Here is a 16742-nt window from a genome sequence, read left to right on the forward strand (position 1 = left end):
ATCAAGTATAAGATTCACTATCTCGAGTTGAACCCATATAAACCCAACAACTACAATCATTAATCGAAAACATTAGTTCTAAAACCTCTTTCTCAAACAAGCCTAGAACTCTAAGTTAGAATTGCATTTGGAACTATAATTCACAGATCAGTACAAAGCTATCGATTAAATCCACTTCAATTAAGCATTTAAATGAGTAAATAATAATACCCATAAGCTAATTAAGTCAATAATCACATGATCACACCCCAAGAATTGGGATTTTAGCTACATATAATAAAGAGATAGAAACAATTACCAACTATATTAGCCATGAGTTGGGTAATAGTTTCCAAGTCTCTACAATGCTCCCAATTGAATTAGTTCAAAAACCCAATTGCAATTCCTCAAAACCAAGTCTCAAAAGAATCAATGTCTACAATGGAAACTCAAAAACACAAAGAAAACGAAAACTCTAAGGTTTGTGGAATCGAGACTCCTAACTCTTCTTTTTAAATTTCAATTTATAGCTTCCTCGATTTTGGCCTTCAAGGCCGTTGGGGGGAGTAAGTCATGCCTCGCCAATCCAATCAGCAATCCGCCCTTTGCTCCAATCCATTGTTGGTTTGCAATAGCCATTAGACTTCAGGGTTTTGTGACTTTAGGCGATCATGGTTGATGTCACCGAGTCAATCGGCTCTCTATTTCTGTCGCCAAGTAGGCACTTCCCCAGGCTGGCACGCTGGATCTTTAGGTGAGCTAAAGAGCCACTTCGTGGTTCACCGAGTGGTCTTGGCGATCACCAGGATTTCGTTCTTTCATTTTCTTCAGATTTTCCACTTTTTTTTTCCCGATAATGTCCTTGCCTTGTTCTTTAGTCTTTATTTCTGCAAATCAATACATTAACATTAGGTTAGAGCATACATTAGGAATTGAGGACACTTAAACTATGAAAACAAATCCCTAAATGAGTCAAAATCTTAGAATCATCATGTATGTGACTCAAAAGGCAATAAAAGCACAATCCTTAGCAAATCATTTGATAGAATATCCTATTGATGAGGAGTATGAAGCGCTCAAAACTTACTTCCCTAACAAAGAAGTAGCATTTGTTGGGGAAGACATTTCCAAGGCATACCCCTGTTGGAGGGTATTATTTGACAAAGCGGCAAATCACCAAGGATAAGGCATTGTAGTGATTTGATTATCGGAATTCGGTCAACACTATCTTTTGGCAGCTAAACTCTGATTAAATTGTACAAACAACGTGGCTGAATACCAAGTTTGCATCCTTGGTTTGAAGATGGCAATCGATATGAACGTTCCTGAGTTGTTGGTAACTGGAGATTCAAATTTGCAATTTCACCAAGTTCAAGGAGAGTGGGCTGTAAAGAACCCAAAGATTAGTAAAATTGAATTTAGGCACCCTCCCAAGATATATACATAATGAATTGGCTGATACTCTTGTCAGTGTTGCCTCAATGATTACACATCCAGATACAAGTAATATTGATTCCTTGGAAATAGAGGTAATAGAACAACTTGCTCTTTGTTCACATGTTGAAGCAGAACTAGATGGGTTGCCTTGGTATTTTGACATAAAGATGTATTTGGAGACCATGACTTATCATGAGATGCAATGTTTAACCAGAATAAATTGGTACGTGGTATGGCTAATAATTTATTTCCAAGTGGGGAAATCCTTTATAGAAGGAATCCATATTTAGGTCTTCTCAGATGCATAGATGCCATTGAAGCTGCGAAGTTTCTCGAAAAGATAAATATTGGAGTTTGTGGTACTCATACGAATGGGCTCCCCTTGGTAAAGAAGATTTCCGAGCTGGTTATTTTTTGATGACTTTGGAGCATAATTGTTGTAAATTTGTACAAAAATGTCATTAATGTCAAATACATGGGGATTTGATTCGAGTAACGCCTTAGGAAATCAATGCTATGAGTTTGCCTTGGACTTCTGTGGTTTGGGGAATGGATGTCTTCATTCGAATAGAGGCAACCACCTCTAACGGACACATATTCATTTTGGTTGCAATTGACTACATTAGCATGTGGGTGGAAACAACTTCGTATAAGTTAGTAACCAAGAAAGTGGTAGCTAATTTCTTCCATAACAATTTGATATGTAGGTTTGAATACAGATTCCATCGTCACTAAAAATGGAGCGAATCTCAACAATAATTTGATGAAAGAGATATGTGAGCAATTCAAGTAAAATGACCCAAAAGGTTCTTAAAAATGTGCTTCGAAAGTTACCGAAAACTTGTTTAGCTATTTCGAAAAAAAATCCGTTTCATTTTTCGAAAATCCGACTTCATATTCTTGTTTAGGAGGTCAAATTGAGTGGGAAATGGGTCTAACCCAAATTTTAGAGCAACTGTATCAAAATCAGAAATTTCCAAGTGAAGCCTTTTTCGAGGGTCTACTTTGGAGGGTCATATCTCCTAGCACACAAATAATTGGGTGGCCCATAACATATCCATGGAAAGCCCTTTTAGTTAGGAACCTAACGCACTTCGTTTTACCTCATTCGGAGTTTGGACGAAGAAGTTATGCCAATTTTTGTAAAATCTGTCCGGCAGGAAATGCAATTTCCAGTGAGCGTTTTTACTGTTCACCCGCCTCATTTTTTTTCTAAGTGTTGGACCATTTTTCCAACGGGCATATTGTATTTCCTATATACCATTAGTTCAATTCCCATCTCTAAAACATTTCCCAAGACACCTCTCCCATACTTAGACACATTTTCTTTCAAGTTCTCTTAAGAACCCTAATCCAAAACCTTCCTCAAGATTGAAGAGACTCTTGCTCCAAGTTCCAAGCTTCCATTGAAGACACTCTAAAGACCTTCATAAGAACTCAAGGTATGTGGTGTTGAACTCATGGGTCCTTCCACCCATAGTGCCTAGACTCTATTCTACTCACTAATTCATGGTTTAAGTTAAGATTCATAAATTAGTCTTGTTCTTTGTAATAATTTCCTAAACATTGAATTTTAAGCATGAAAAGTGATTGTTTTGAGCATGTTGTGACTCTAGAACTTGAATCTAAATTTGGAATGGATGTGGAGATTTTCATGTGGTATTGTGGGTGTTAAAAAGGTGTTGTTGTAGGTTGTTCACTGGTTTGGCGTCATAATTACTACCCCATTTTCCATGCTATTTGATTTCATTACATGCCTTCAAGGTGTTTGACAAAATGTCCAACTATGGAGAATTGATGAATCGATGCTTTAAAGCTTGAGTTATGAGATGTATGGCAATCCAGAGATGTGTTGATGACAAACTAAGCTTGTGTATATGTTCATTCCATACGTGAGATTACATTAGAGTCTAATGGAAATTTCCTATATAAAGTGTTGCATGACCATGCCCGGTCCGGGGGAAAATAACCGGACAACCATGTGAGAGGTTTATATCTCACCACCTAGGATGCTTGGGGTGTGACCAACATCAACCATGTGAGGGGTTTATACCTTGCCACCAGGGTGTCCGGGTGTGAACGGCATCCCCCATCCTAAGTTGGGGTTATAGATTGGTTGGATCATGCATACACATATGATATCTACTATTAGTATAGATTTACTTAAACATGTTTTGACTTCACTTTGATCATGCATCCTCATATTGTTATTCATAATGCCTATGAAACTATTTCTTGTATTTCGATTGTGTCCTTGTCTATTGTTGTGTTGCACCCCGCATACTTAGTACATTCCAAGTACTAACGCATATTTTGCCTACATGATGTCACCATGTAGGGACCGGAGCTACTCTTGATCCTTCTCTCCATTCACGTGGCTAGTACGGTGCTTATCCGAGTTTGTTGGTGAGTCCTCAATGATTCGAGGGCTATGTTATGTTTCCTACTCCTATGTTTTGAGACTTTAGCTTGCAATTGTATTTTGACTATGAGGGGAGCCGGTAGTATGTCATGGCCCCCGTCCTATCTATGTATGTAGAGGTGTGCGTTGGACAAGTATTTTGTAAATGAGCTTGACTCTTGTTCTATGATGTCATTTTGAAATGGTTTGCCCTTAGTCCCTATTTCCCGTTAATTAATGTTGATTGTACTTCCGCGACCGATGAAGTGTGATGACAAGTTTGAGAGGCTTGTTTGGGGTTCCTTCGGGTTCCTCATTCGCCATGTCACGTCTAGGCCCTAGGCTTGGGTCGTGACATCAAGATTACTCAGCAGAACTCAATTGTTTACCGTCCCCAAATTAATGGAGCAGTAGAAGCTGCCGACAAGAATATCAAGAATATTTTGAGGTAAATGATTGACAATCACAAAGGTTGGCATAAGATGTTGCCATATGATTTGTTGGGATACAAAACGTAAATTCGAGCAACTCCATACTTGTTAGTATATGGAACGGAAGCAGTTATACCTGCCGAGCTTGAAATACCTTCATTGAGAATCATCCAGGAAGCCGAATTGAATAATGTTGATTGGGCTCAAAAGCGAATTGATCATTTGACATTGATTGATGAAAAAAGAATGGGCGTTGTTTGTTATGGTCAACTGTATCAACAAAGAATGATTTGTGCCTTCAAAAAAGCGGTATGAGCAAGAATTTTTGAAATTGGTTAGTTGGTTCTGAAACAGATTTTCCGGCATCACGATGATTATAAAGGGAATATGTGTCAAATTGGCAAGTACCCTACATGGTTCACAAAGTGTTATCTGGAGGTACCCTGATCCTATCAAAGTTGGATGGCACAGAGTGGCCAAGACCGATCAACTCAAATGATGTCAAGAGATGTTACGTTTGAAGACTCGGTCTCTATTCCTGACATTTCCTTGTAATGTATATACAATGAGTTTATGGTATTTTTAATACATTTCACTTACGAGTTGTGTGTGTCTAGGCACTTTTTGTATTGGTTTTTATCATATTTTGCAGGAAAGCTATTTAGGCGCGGGTGTTAAGAGACAGCTGAATTAAATGCAGAATAACGCATCTACGGAGGTGGTCTATGGACCATAGGTCCATTGACGCTCCGTAGAAGATGACCGTAGTTCAGAAGGCAAGGTATGTAAGGCAAATCAGGGAAATCTGACCAAGTGTGGAACCACGGTGGCCATTGACGGTCCTTAGATTGATCTACGGACCGTCATGTTGATTCATAGAACGATACTGCGAGGGTTCAAGTACCTGATGTTTGAAGATTCTAAGTGTGGAGCTACGGAGAGGGGTTGATGGACCGTAGATCGATCTACAGTCAGTACTGCAGTTTTGTCGTTTGCTTCAGTGAAGCTGAAAATTTTTCCAAGTCCTGGTTTATGGAAGGGACTCACCACCGTAGATCCATTGACGATCCGTTAGTCAGTCTCTTGGAATGAAGATGCGCGCCTGAACTAACTTTCCTTATTTTGATTCCCTTTTAATTTAGGACTTGTTTTTTTATAAATAGGGCATGTAAACCACATTTTTGGGGGTTAAACATTATTACTTTAGTTCTATTTTGTGACTTGGGGAGATTATTCTTGCAAACCTAGCAATTATTGATATCTTAAATTCGTTTTAAAGAATTCGGTGTTGCAATTCAAGTTGAATTTCTGGGTTTATTATGCTTCTTACGTAAGTTCATAATTATTTCATCTAAAATAATGAATTGTGTTCATATGATTATGGGTAACTAAACTCCACAACTAGGGTTGTGGGAACCATGAGTGATAAACAAAGTATGAATAGTAACTAAGCAATTCTTGNACATTATTACTTTAGTTCTATTTTGTGACTTGAGGAGATTATTCTTACAAACCTAGCAATTATTGATATCTTAAATTCGTTTTGAAGAATTCGGTGTTGCAATTCAAGTTGAATTTCTGGGTTTATTATGATTCTTACGTAAGTTCATAATTATTTCATCTAAAATAATGAATTGTGTTCATATGATTATGGGTAACTAAACTCCACAACTAGGGTTGTGGGAACCATGAGTGATAAACAAAGTATGAATAGTAACTAAGCAATTCTTGAATAGTGTTGTTGCGTGCATTGATAATTCTTTCGTTTAGAAGTCTTTTCAACGAGTGCACAAGTTAGAACTCGCCTTGTTGCTACTTGCCGGACAAAGGAGGTAATCAACAAGAAAAGAGTTATCAACATAGATTTAGTGTGATACTATCTAATAGGTTAGTTTCGATTAGTGCGAAGTAATAACTAAACCAAACATTGATGTAATGTCTAATATGAGGTGAATGTAAGGATTAGTAAGTTATACACACGTAGCTATACCAAGGTGCAGGGTGAAATTCTCTAGATGCCGGATCAAGGATTTAGAGATACCTAACTTATCACTTTGCATGTAGTACACTAGGAAAGGATTGCTATTACTAGGATTACTGCGTTATGAGCTTGGAGGGAACACGTATACCCTAGTTAATTCTCTCATCTTGATAACAACCAAAATTGACTTTGGTTTACTGATTACTTACTGAATTGTTACAATTTGTTCCACAAACCCCCCCCCCCCTTTAATTACTTGTTTCTGGAAGTAATTTGACTAAACAAGTATAATTGTTGGTTAAAGTTAAGTCTAAACCATTTTTTTCCTTGTGGGATCGACCCTAACCTACAAGTTAGGTTCTTTACTTGATAACGATCGCTTATGCTTCTTTAAGGAGGTGTAATTTGAGCGTATCAAATTTTGGCACCACTGCCGGGGAGTTTTGGCTTTTAGATTAATTTTAACTACATTATTGAACTTTGGTCAAATATTTCCTAATTTTACTTTTACTTTTTCTTTTTGTCTCTCTCAGCTTCTAAATCCAGTATATGCCAAGTACACGGAGCCAAGGTGAACCACTTAATCCTTACGATCTATATTTGAACCAAACTTTGTGAAGAATGAACAATCAGGGAGTTCAAGTTAATCCTATCGAAGGCAACCTAGGTGATGAAGTTGAGTTGCAACCTCTGAGGGTAGTTGGTGGAGACAACCAGGTTCTAGCTGAGAATCAATTGGGAGGTGCGGTGAGGGTGCATGGCCCACCAGGCCCATGATTGCATGAAAACTATAGGGGCAACGTAAACATTGTTGACTCAGATGGACCTCTTGTCCTACCCCCTTTGCCATCGGGGAACACATTTGTAGTGACCAGTAGCTTGATGCAGATGCTAACAACGAGGGGCTTGTTCTCGGGATCGCTATCGGAGGACCCACATGCTCACATAGCAAAGCTAAGGGTGGTGTGCGAATGCTGTGTAGGTCGACCAAACTTGGATATGGATGTTATCAGATTGCGAGTGTTCCCTCTATCACTGACAGGCGATGCTGCTGTATGCTTCACTGAGCTCCCTTATAACTCAATCTATACATGGGACCAACTGAAGGATGTGTTCTTAGCAATATATTATCCAGTGTCCAAGAAGCTCAATCACAAAGATAAGGTCAATAATTTAGTGACATTACTTGGAGAGTCTATGAGTAGCTCTTGGGATAGATTCACTGCATTTGTAAGAGGTGTTTCGAATCACCGAATTGATGATGAGTCGCTGAAGGAATATTTCTATCGAGGGTAGGATGACAACAATAAAGCAGTGCTTGATACTATAGCTGGAGGATCATATGGTGAGTGCACATACGCTCAGATTGTAGAAAAACTGGAGAAAATCTCTTGCCACAATAAAGCATAGAGCAATAAGAGGTCGGATTTTGGAAGAAACACATTTGCCGTTCATACTACAAACAACCAGTCTAAAGAGATGGATCCGATGAGAACTGAGTTAGGGTTGGTATTGAAGCATGTGAGTGGAAGTGCGGAAAAGTTAAATGCTGTGAATTACTTGACTAGAACTCCACCACCAGTTGAAGAGTGTTATTATGAAGAGGGTGCTTATGCGGTGAATGATCAGATGGGGGGTTTCCGACCGAATGCCCAAGGTTCCAATATAGATAATTGGCACCAGGGTCAAGGAAACCAAGGTCGGAACTATGGTAATTACAACCGAGAGGGTCAATATATTCGGGATGGGAACTTCAATCGTGAAAACAACTACAACCGGAACAACTATGGCAAACAACAACGATCGAGTTGGACCTTATGTCCCCCCTCAAAATTAGGAATCTGGAAGCAATATGGCGCGTATTGAAGATATGATGCATAAGATGATGAGAAGGTTTGATGCAACGGATGCAAATGTGAAGGAGATGAGAAATGACTCGTCTGTTATTGGTGAAAAAGTTGATGCCCATGCAATGTCAATAAAGCATCTATAGCAGCAGATGACTCAATTGTCTACTACAGTGAACCCACGTCAACTTGGCACTCTTCCCAGAAACACCATCCAAAATCCAAAGAATGATGGTCATTTTATGGCAGTTACAACTCGATGGGGCTAAGCAAACCATTGATCCACCTATGCCGTCTGTGGTGGATGTTGAGATTAGAAAAGTAGATGATGTGGTAGAGGTTAGAGAAGAGTCTGAGAACATAACAGAGAAAGAAGTAGATATATCTCAGAAAGTGGTCCCTATACCTAGACCTCCATCACCTTTTCCACAAAGGTTAGTGAAGAAGACTAAAGATGGTAAATATCACAGGTTTATTACTATGTTGAAGCAGCTTTCAATCAACGTTCCTTTGATAGAATCTTTGGAGCAAATGCCTGGGTATGCGAAATTTATGAAAGATATGGTGACAAAGAAAAGTTCTGTGAGTTTTGAAGATGATGATAGATTGAAGTATTATATCGCTATTGCTACAAGGTCTCTTGTGCAGAAAAAGGAAGACCTTGGTGCTTTCACGATCCCAGGTACTATAGGGTTGTTACACTTTGCTAAGGCATTGTGTGATCTTGGTGCTAGCATCAACCTCATGCCATTGTCTATTTATAAGAAGTTAGGTCTAGGGGATCCAAAGCCTACTACGATGCGGTTACTTATGGCCGATCGAACCGTGAAAACGCTCATTGGTGTACTCCATGATGTGCTAGTGAAAGTGGAGTCGTTTATCTTTTCAGTGGATTTTGTGATTCTTGACTGTGAGGTTGATTTTGAGGTTCCCATCATCCTTGGGAGACCATTCCTTGCCACAGGGCGTGCATTGGTTGATATGGAGAAAGGGCAGATGAAGTTCAGACTGAATAATGAAGAAGCAACTTTCAATATCTATAGGTCCATGAAGCAGATTAATGAGCTCAAAACTGTATCTGCTATAACTTATAGAGTTGAGGCAATAGCGGTAGTTATGATGAATTTTGATAGTGATGGAATTGAAGAGTACGATGAGTTGGTAGCTGAATTCGATTGGTGCGAATATAAGTCAAAACCAAACAAGTATAACTTAGACATGAAGAATAGCGAGTCTCCACCCGCGAGACCATCTGTTGTGGAGGCACCAAAATTGGAGCTTAAGGCTCTACCACCTCATTTGAGGTATGTATTTTTGGTTAGAGATAATACTTTGCCGGTCATCATTGCGGCATATTTAAATACGAGACAAGTAGAGTGCTTGGTGACTATGTTAAAAAGATTCAAGCGAGCTATTGGGTGGACTATTGCGGATATTATTGGGATTCCTCCCGATATTTGTTCCCACAAAATCCAACTCATGCCAGATCACAAACCTAATATTGAGCACTAAAGAAGATTAAATCCGCCTATGCAAGAGGTAGTTAAAAAGGAGATCATCAAGTGGTTGGATGCTGGAGTTATCTANAGATCACAAACCTAATATTGAGCACTAAAGAAGACTAAATCCGCCTATGCAAGAGGTAGTTAAAAAGGAGATCATCAAGTGGTTGGATGCTGGAGTTATCTATCCCATTGCAGATAGTAGTTGGGTATGTCTTGTTCAATGCCTGCCCAAGAAAGGTGGGATTACTGTGGTTCCTAATGAGAGAAACGGGCTTGTTCCAAAGCGGCCCGCGACTAGATGGAGATTCTGCGTGGACTATCGTAAGCTAAATGCTTGGACAAAAAAAGACCATTTCCCTATGCTATGCATGTATCAAATATTGGATAGACTTTCTGGTAAGGGTTGGTATTGTTTTCTTGATGGTTATTTAGGCTACAATCAGATTTCTATAGCTCCGGAGGACCAAGAGAAGGCCACTTTCACTTGCCCTTATGGGACTTTCGACTTTCGCCTTCAAACAGATTCCCTTTAGGTTGTGCAATGCTCTAGCAACCTACTAGCATTGTATGATGTCAATATTTTCTTATATGGTGGAGGACACTATTGAAGTGTTCATGGATGATTTCTCTGTGGTAGGTGACTCTTTTGACTGATGTCTGGATCATCTGGCTGAGGTGCTTAAAAGGTGTGAAGACTGCAATCTGGTTCTAAATTGGGAGAAGTGCCACTTTATGGTGAAAGAAGGGATAACTGAGGTTGATAGAGCAAAGGTAGAGGTAATTGAAAAGCTTCCACCACCTATCTCTGTAAAAGGTGGTTGATGTTTTCTTGGGCATGCAGGTTTCTATAGGAGGTTCATCAAATATTTCTCTAAAATTGCACATCCATTGTGCAAACTACTCAAAAGGGAGTATAAGTTTGATTTGGATGATGCTTGTGTGAGAGCATTTGGATAGCTGAAGGAGAAGTTGATTACTGCATCTATCATTATTTCACCGGGTTGGGTATAACCGTTTGAGGTAATGTGCGATGTGAGTGGAGTGGCGCTTGGTGTAGTATTGGGACAGAGGCGAGAGAAAATTCTCCATCCTATTTACTATGCTAGCAAAGCTCTGAATGTAGACCAGAAGACTTATACTGTGACTGAACAAGATCTTCCTGTGGTGGTTTTCGCATTCGAAATTTTTTGATCCTACCTACTTGGTACTAAGGACATAATGCATACTGACCATTCTGCATTGAGGTATTTGATGGCGAAAAAGGATGTAAAACAGAGGCTGATTAGATGGGTATTGTTGCTGCAAGAATTTGATTTTGTGGGAAAAGATAGAAAGGGGACGAAAATCAAGTTGCTGATCACTTGTCTAGATTAGAGGAAGAGGCTATGCTTAAGCTTGCTGATAGGGCTAAAATTAATGATGTTTTTCCTGATGAACAGGTATTGGCTGCTTCTCATGATCTGATCCGTGGGTTCGTAGATTTTGCTAATTATTTGGCAAGCAATTTGGTGCCCTCGGACTTGTCTTTTCACCAAAGGAAAAAGTTTATGCATGATATGAAGAAATTCTTTTGAGATGAGCCTTAATTGTATCGTAGTTGTGCTGATGGGATTATTCGTCTTGTGTGCCCGAGGTTGAGATGTTGAGTGTACTTGAAGTATGCCATTCATTGCCTGTTGGTTGGCATCATAGTGGTATTGGGATTGCACATAAGATTTTGCAGTGTGAGTACTACTGGCCTACCATCCACCAAGATGCTTATGATTTCGCCAAATTTTGTGATCGTTGCCAAAGAGAAGGAGGGATTTCAAAGAGGCAAGAGCTTCCTACGAATCCTATATTGGTGATAGAGTTGTTTGATGTATGGGTCCATTTGTGAGTTTACATGGGATGAAGTATATTCTTGTTGTGGTTGATTATGTATCGAAGTGGGTGGAAGCAGTTGCGCTCCCCAACAATGAAGGTAAAATTGTCACCGCATTCTTGAAAAAAAAATATCTTCTCCAGATTTGGTACACCGAGGGAGATTATCAATGATGGAGGCTCCCACTTTTGTAATAAGTTGTTCAAGTCACCACTTGAGAAGTATGGTGTCCGCCACAATGTCGCCACTCCTTACCATCCACAGACTAGCGGGCAAGTTGAAGTGTCCAACAGAGAGATCAAACAGATTTTGGCGAAGAGTGTGAATGCTAATAGAACGGATTGGTGAAAGAAGCTTGATGATGCTCTATGGGCCTATCACACTGCATACAAGACCCCTATAGGTATGTCTCCGTACCAACTTGTATATGGGAAGTCTTGCCATTTACCGGTAGAGGTAGAACATAAGGCTTTGCGGGCAATGAAGAAGCTAAATTTGGATTGGGGCCGCCCATCTAATCAAAGAATTGATGACTTGATTATGCTTGATGAATTTTGCCTAAAAGCTTTTGAAAGTCCAGCCTTGTACAAGGAGAAGATGAAGAGGTATCATGATCAAAGAATTGAAAAGTGAAAATTTGTTGTGGGTGATCTTGTGCTTGTATTCATCTCTAAGCTACGCTTGTTTCGGGGAAAACTCAAATCCAAATGAACCGGGCCATTTTTGCTCACAAAAGTGCTTCCCTATGGAGTGGTTGAGCTTTAAAATCGGTAAGGAACAAGGTTCATGATTAATGGGCAAAGGATCAAGATCTATCCGGAAAATGCAGAAACTGTGCAAGAAGTTGTTGAAGCCTATCATCTTGATGAAATCTGAGTAATCAAGAGGCTTGCTTCGTGCTGCAACATTAAATCAAGCGCTGCTTGGGAGGCAAGCTAAGATGTAAAATCTAGCCAACAATAGGGTTTTGTTTTCCGTTTAGTCATTTCCTTTGATTAGTTGTTTCTCTGCACTCATTTAGATAGTTGTTTTACTTTTGTTTTAGTGTTGGCTAGAAATAGCATAGGGTCCGTGTCTAAAAAGTGTCCAAAAAATGTAAAATGAACGTGCTAATGGTTGCTACATGTGCAGGGGTGAAAAGCAGAATATACAGGAAAAATGTTTGGTGCAGCGGTCTACGGACCCCATTGACGGTCCGTGGTTCAGTCCATGGATCGTCAATAGTGTCCGTAGATCCCAGGTAAGTTATGATATTTTACAAGTTAGAATGTCATCTATGGTCCCAATCTACGGACCGTATATTGATCCACGGACCGTAGATGAAGTCTCGTGGATCCAAACCCTAATTCTATTTGACCCGACTCGGATCCCCCTATTTAAAATTCCCTTAATTTGAAATCATTTCCACTTCCCTTCATTCACTCTCCAACCATTTCAAACACTTCAACTCCCCTAAATCACTCCATAACTCCCCTATAAAATCATCTCTTCCATTCCCCCATAATTCCTTTCCTTTCCGAATACTACTCATTCAATATTCCATAAAAGGGTCCGGTGTTTGGGTTAGTAACGAAGAGGTGGTTTTTGGTCTTGAAAGCATCTGTCATCACACAATCACCGCATTCTCGTTGCTGTAAGGTAATAGAATTTCTCCTCACTTTGAATTCCGATTCATTGATAGATTATAGAAAGTCAGGGATTCGGTCTTCCTTGGGTAAATGTTAGATGAAATTGCATGCTAAAATTGGAAGTTACAATACCCTTGAAATGATAGATAATGATTGTGTTGCCTTGTTGTATGAGATTATAAGTCTAAATGTAAGTTTCGACTTAGGGTTCCAAAATTTGTCTTAAATACTTGTAAAATGATTAAACTGAATCCAGAGATGACAAACTAGCATTATTAAATGTTGAAATGCATGATTAGACTAGCACCCTATTGAAAATTGTCAAACATGTGAGACTGAAAGTAAAGTATGTCTAAAACCTGGCACAGATCCCATCCACGAATCCCCGTCCACGGACCGTAGATAGGGTCCGTGGATGGAAGCACTTGAAGAGTTCACTATGTGTCAAACGACGAATGTGGACTACGGTTCGTAGATCAATATACAGACCATTCTGTACACCCGTGGTTTCCCTCTACGACCAATTTGTTAGTCCTCTGATCCACGGAAGGGATCCACGGACCATAGATCAGTCTACGGACCGTAGATGACCACTGTAGCCACTGCCTGCATTTTTTTTTTAGTCTTATGTTGGTGTCGTTTTTTAGTTCTAAAATTGTTTCGAGTGTGTTGTTAGTTAGTCTTGGTACTAATAACTCTTTCATAGGTTCGATGTCACCCCAGAAGTTTGTCACCTACACAAAAATGGGAAAGTCAAAATATGTTTCCCCTAGCTTCACGTTAATTGACGAAGATAATGATGTGATGACGGATTCGGCATACGTTCGTCCCAACACGAGGACCTCGCCCACTGCACCCCGAGTCATAAAAGGCACTCTCCGAAAGGTGATTCTCAACGTAGTCACTGTCTCCCAGTCTGATGAGGAGCACACACTGATCGGGTCACCAACTTGGCTGCTTCCAGTTCAGAGAATGGGTCAATGTCTGGTTGTGAGTATAGCCATGCTTCAGGATTCAAGTCTGCCCATGCTTCAGGGTCCGAGTCTGCCCAAGGTTTAGGGTCCATTGATAAACCAACCACAGGTTCCAGCGATAATGAACAAGCAGCCTCGTCTTATGAGGCCACTAGCTCAGAATCAGTACCCGTACCATAGAATGATAACCCCACTCCAGTAGTCGGCGAGCCAAATAGATGTTGTGTTCAGGTCCAATGGAAAATTTATCGGGATGCCAAGACGAAGAATGACAAAGGGAAAATGCCTCGACTTATTACAGAGGAGCGCAGAGTCCTCACTGGGTGCTTGCACACTGTCCTCGACATCCACCGGCTTTTTAAACTTCACAAATATGACTGGATGGCTCGAGACCTTGGGACCTATAGCAAAGAGATTGTGCGGGAGTTTTATGCCTCCTATGCTGCTAGTCTCTAAGGTTCGATTGGCAAGAGGTCCAAGCCCACAGCACAGGACCCTATCACTTCTACTATGGTCTGAGGTTTTTCAGCAGACATCTAACATACTACCATCAGCCGATTCCTCTATGGCCCTGGTCCTGATCACACTTGGGCCCTCAACATGATCGAATTTGATTACATATGGGATGTTGTGAGTAGTAAAGATTTCACACGTAATGCCGAGCAGAGGGAGGCTATCTTAATTTGGTTGGTAAGGCACATAGCTGCAGATGGAGAGCGTGTGGAGTGGGTTAGCTCACCACGTTTGGTTATTGGAAGGCCACCTTGACTTTGGTGGCCAAGTTTTTTTGGGTATTGGTACGGAACAGGGTGTCTCCTACAAAAGCTAACAACCAACTCACATAGGACAGAGCCGTCATGGTTGCTGCATTAGTAGCAGGATCCGAGATCAAATTTGCCCGCATGTTGCTGCTAGAAATTCACGATAGGGCGTTCAAGACCTCCACTACTTACCCCTTTCCGTGTTTGATTTTCCAATTGTGTAGGGACTCTGGAGTGCTGATCTGGCATTGTGATAGGTTGATCCATCGTATGGGGACCTTAGAAATTGGTCTGATCTGGGACGAGGCAAATGTGGCGGCTCTTCGCAGAGGGCCACGGATGGATGTGCCATTGGGTGCTGATTTAGTAGATGGTATGGAGTAAATGTATGGTGATACGCCTATCCCCCTAGCCCACACTGATGATACTCCCGCTTCCTCTTCTCAGGCTGCTAGTCAGACCCCCAGCTCATCTAGAGCCACCCCACCTTTGGGAGCCAATGTTATACCACTAGCCCAACTTCAGAAGTTAGAGGCCAAAATGGCCACCTTGCTGCACCACATTAAGCCCTGGACGGGGGAGTTGATTGCTGAGTCCAAACAGAGAGTAGAAACAAGGATGGAGGCAAAAATGGACCAGAAGGTCCAAGCATTTCATAATACGCTCGATGCCTTTGAGTTGAGAGTCCTAGAGAGGCCAACTCCTACTACTGATATGTCCTCTTTCCGGATCGAGCTAGCTTGTCACCAGGCCAATGTTGACGCTATCCTGGCCACACCAGCTGTTGAGCCACAGGCTGCACCTTCTGCATTAGGCGATAATACTGTCTTGGGTGCACTATTTAGTGCAGATGATGCGGATCGCAGCCCAAGCCTGCACGTGCCCGCAGTAAGAGGCACAATTCTAGTCACCAAAATGAGCTCACAAAGGAGGAAATAGGTAGCAAAAGGTAGCGCAGGCAGAAGAAGAAGGCACCAAATGCTTCCATAATAGATGAGAAGCTGAGGTAGCAGAGGGCCCGTGAGATAGTTGCTGGGGCGTCAAGTTCTATGCATGTGTCTGAGGATTCGCCTACTATGGCGATTGATGTGAGCACCACTGATGGTGCAGTTAGAGTCGTTGATAGCACTACTGATAGTGATGTCCTTGTTGATGCGGGCACTACAAATAGTGAGCCGAGTGTTGATTTAGCGGGCTCTGGGAAACCGGACCCACCCGCTTGTTGATGGTTCGTTGGCGCAATGCCCCTCAGGTTTTCTTGACCCAAATCCATTACTTTTTACTATTTTTCTGTGCATTGGGGACAATTGCACCATTTTTGTTGGAGGTGGGGTAAATGGATTGTAAATGATAGGGGGAAATCTGAGTAACCCAATACAAAATCCTCTCTTGGGGTTTTCTTGCCTGTGTTCTTTTTCCCTATGAGACTATTTAATTTCTATTGAACCGGCATGTGTTAGGATCGTATGTGTAGAAGCATGAAAAATAATAAAGCATGATGGCTTATGAAAATGATACCCGTCCAAATTTTGTGATGTGTGCTAGAATTTGTAGGTTAAGAGAAGATGAATGTGTTGTCTCTGAGTCTAACATGATAATGAATCAACTTGATGGCATGCCTTAAGCTAAAACTTGAACTAGGTAATCTGTTAATCTGGTAATGAAACTATGTGCCAAGAGTGTGTGATAATAGTTGATTGATTCAAACAGNTAAGAGAAGATGAATGTGTTGGCTCTGAGTCTAACACGATAATGAATCAACTTGATGGCATGCCTTAAGCTAAAACTTGAACTAGGTAATCTGTTAATCTGGTAATGAAACTATGTGCCAAGAGTGTGTGATAATAGTTGATTGATTCAAACAGTTTTATGCCAATCTAGAACTTGCCCGGTTAGTCCTGCTAAGACAATCTACTCTAGAGGCTAGGAAGTGA

This window comes from Solanum stenotomum, chromosome 6 (assembly GCF_019186545.1).
Source record: "Solanum stenotomum isolate F172 chromosome 6, ASM1918654v1, whole genome shotgun sequence".
Taxonomy (NCBI): Eukaryota; Viridiplantae; Streptophyta; class Magnoliopsida; order Solanales; family Solanaceae; genus Solanum; species Solanum stenotomum.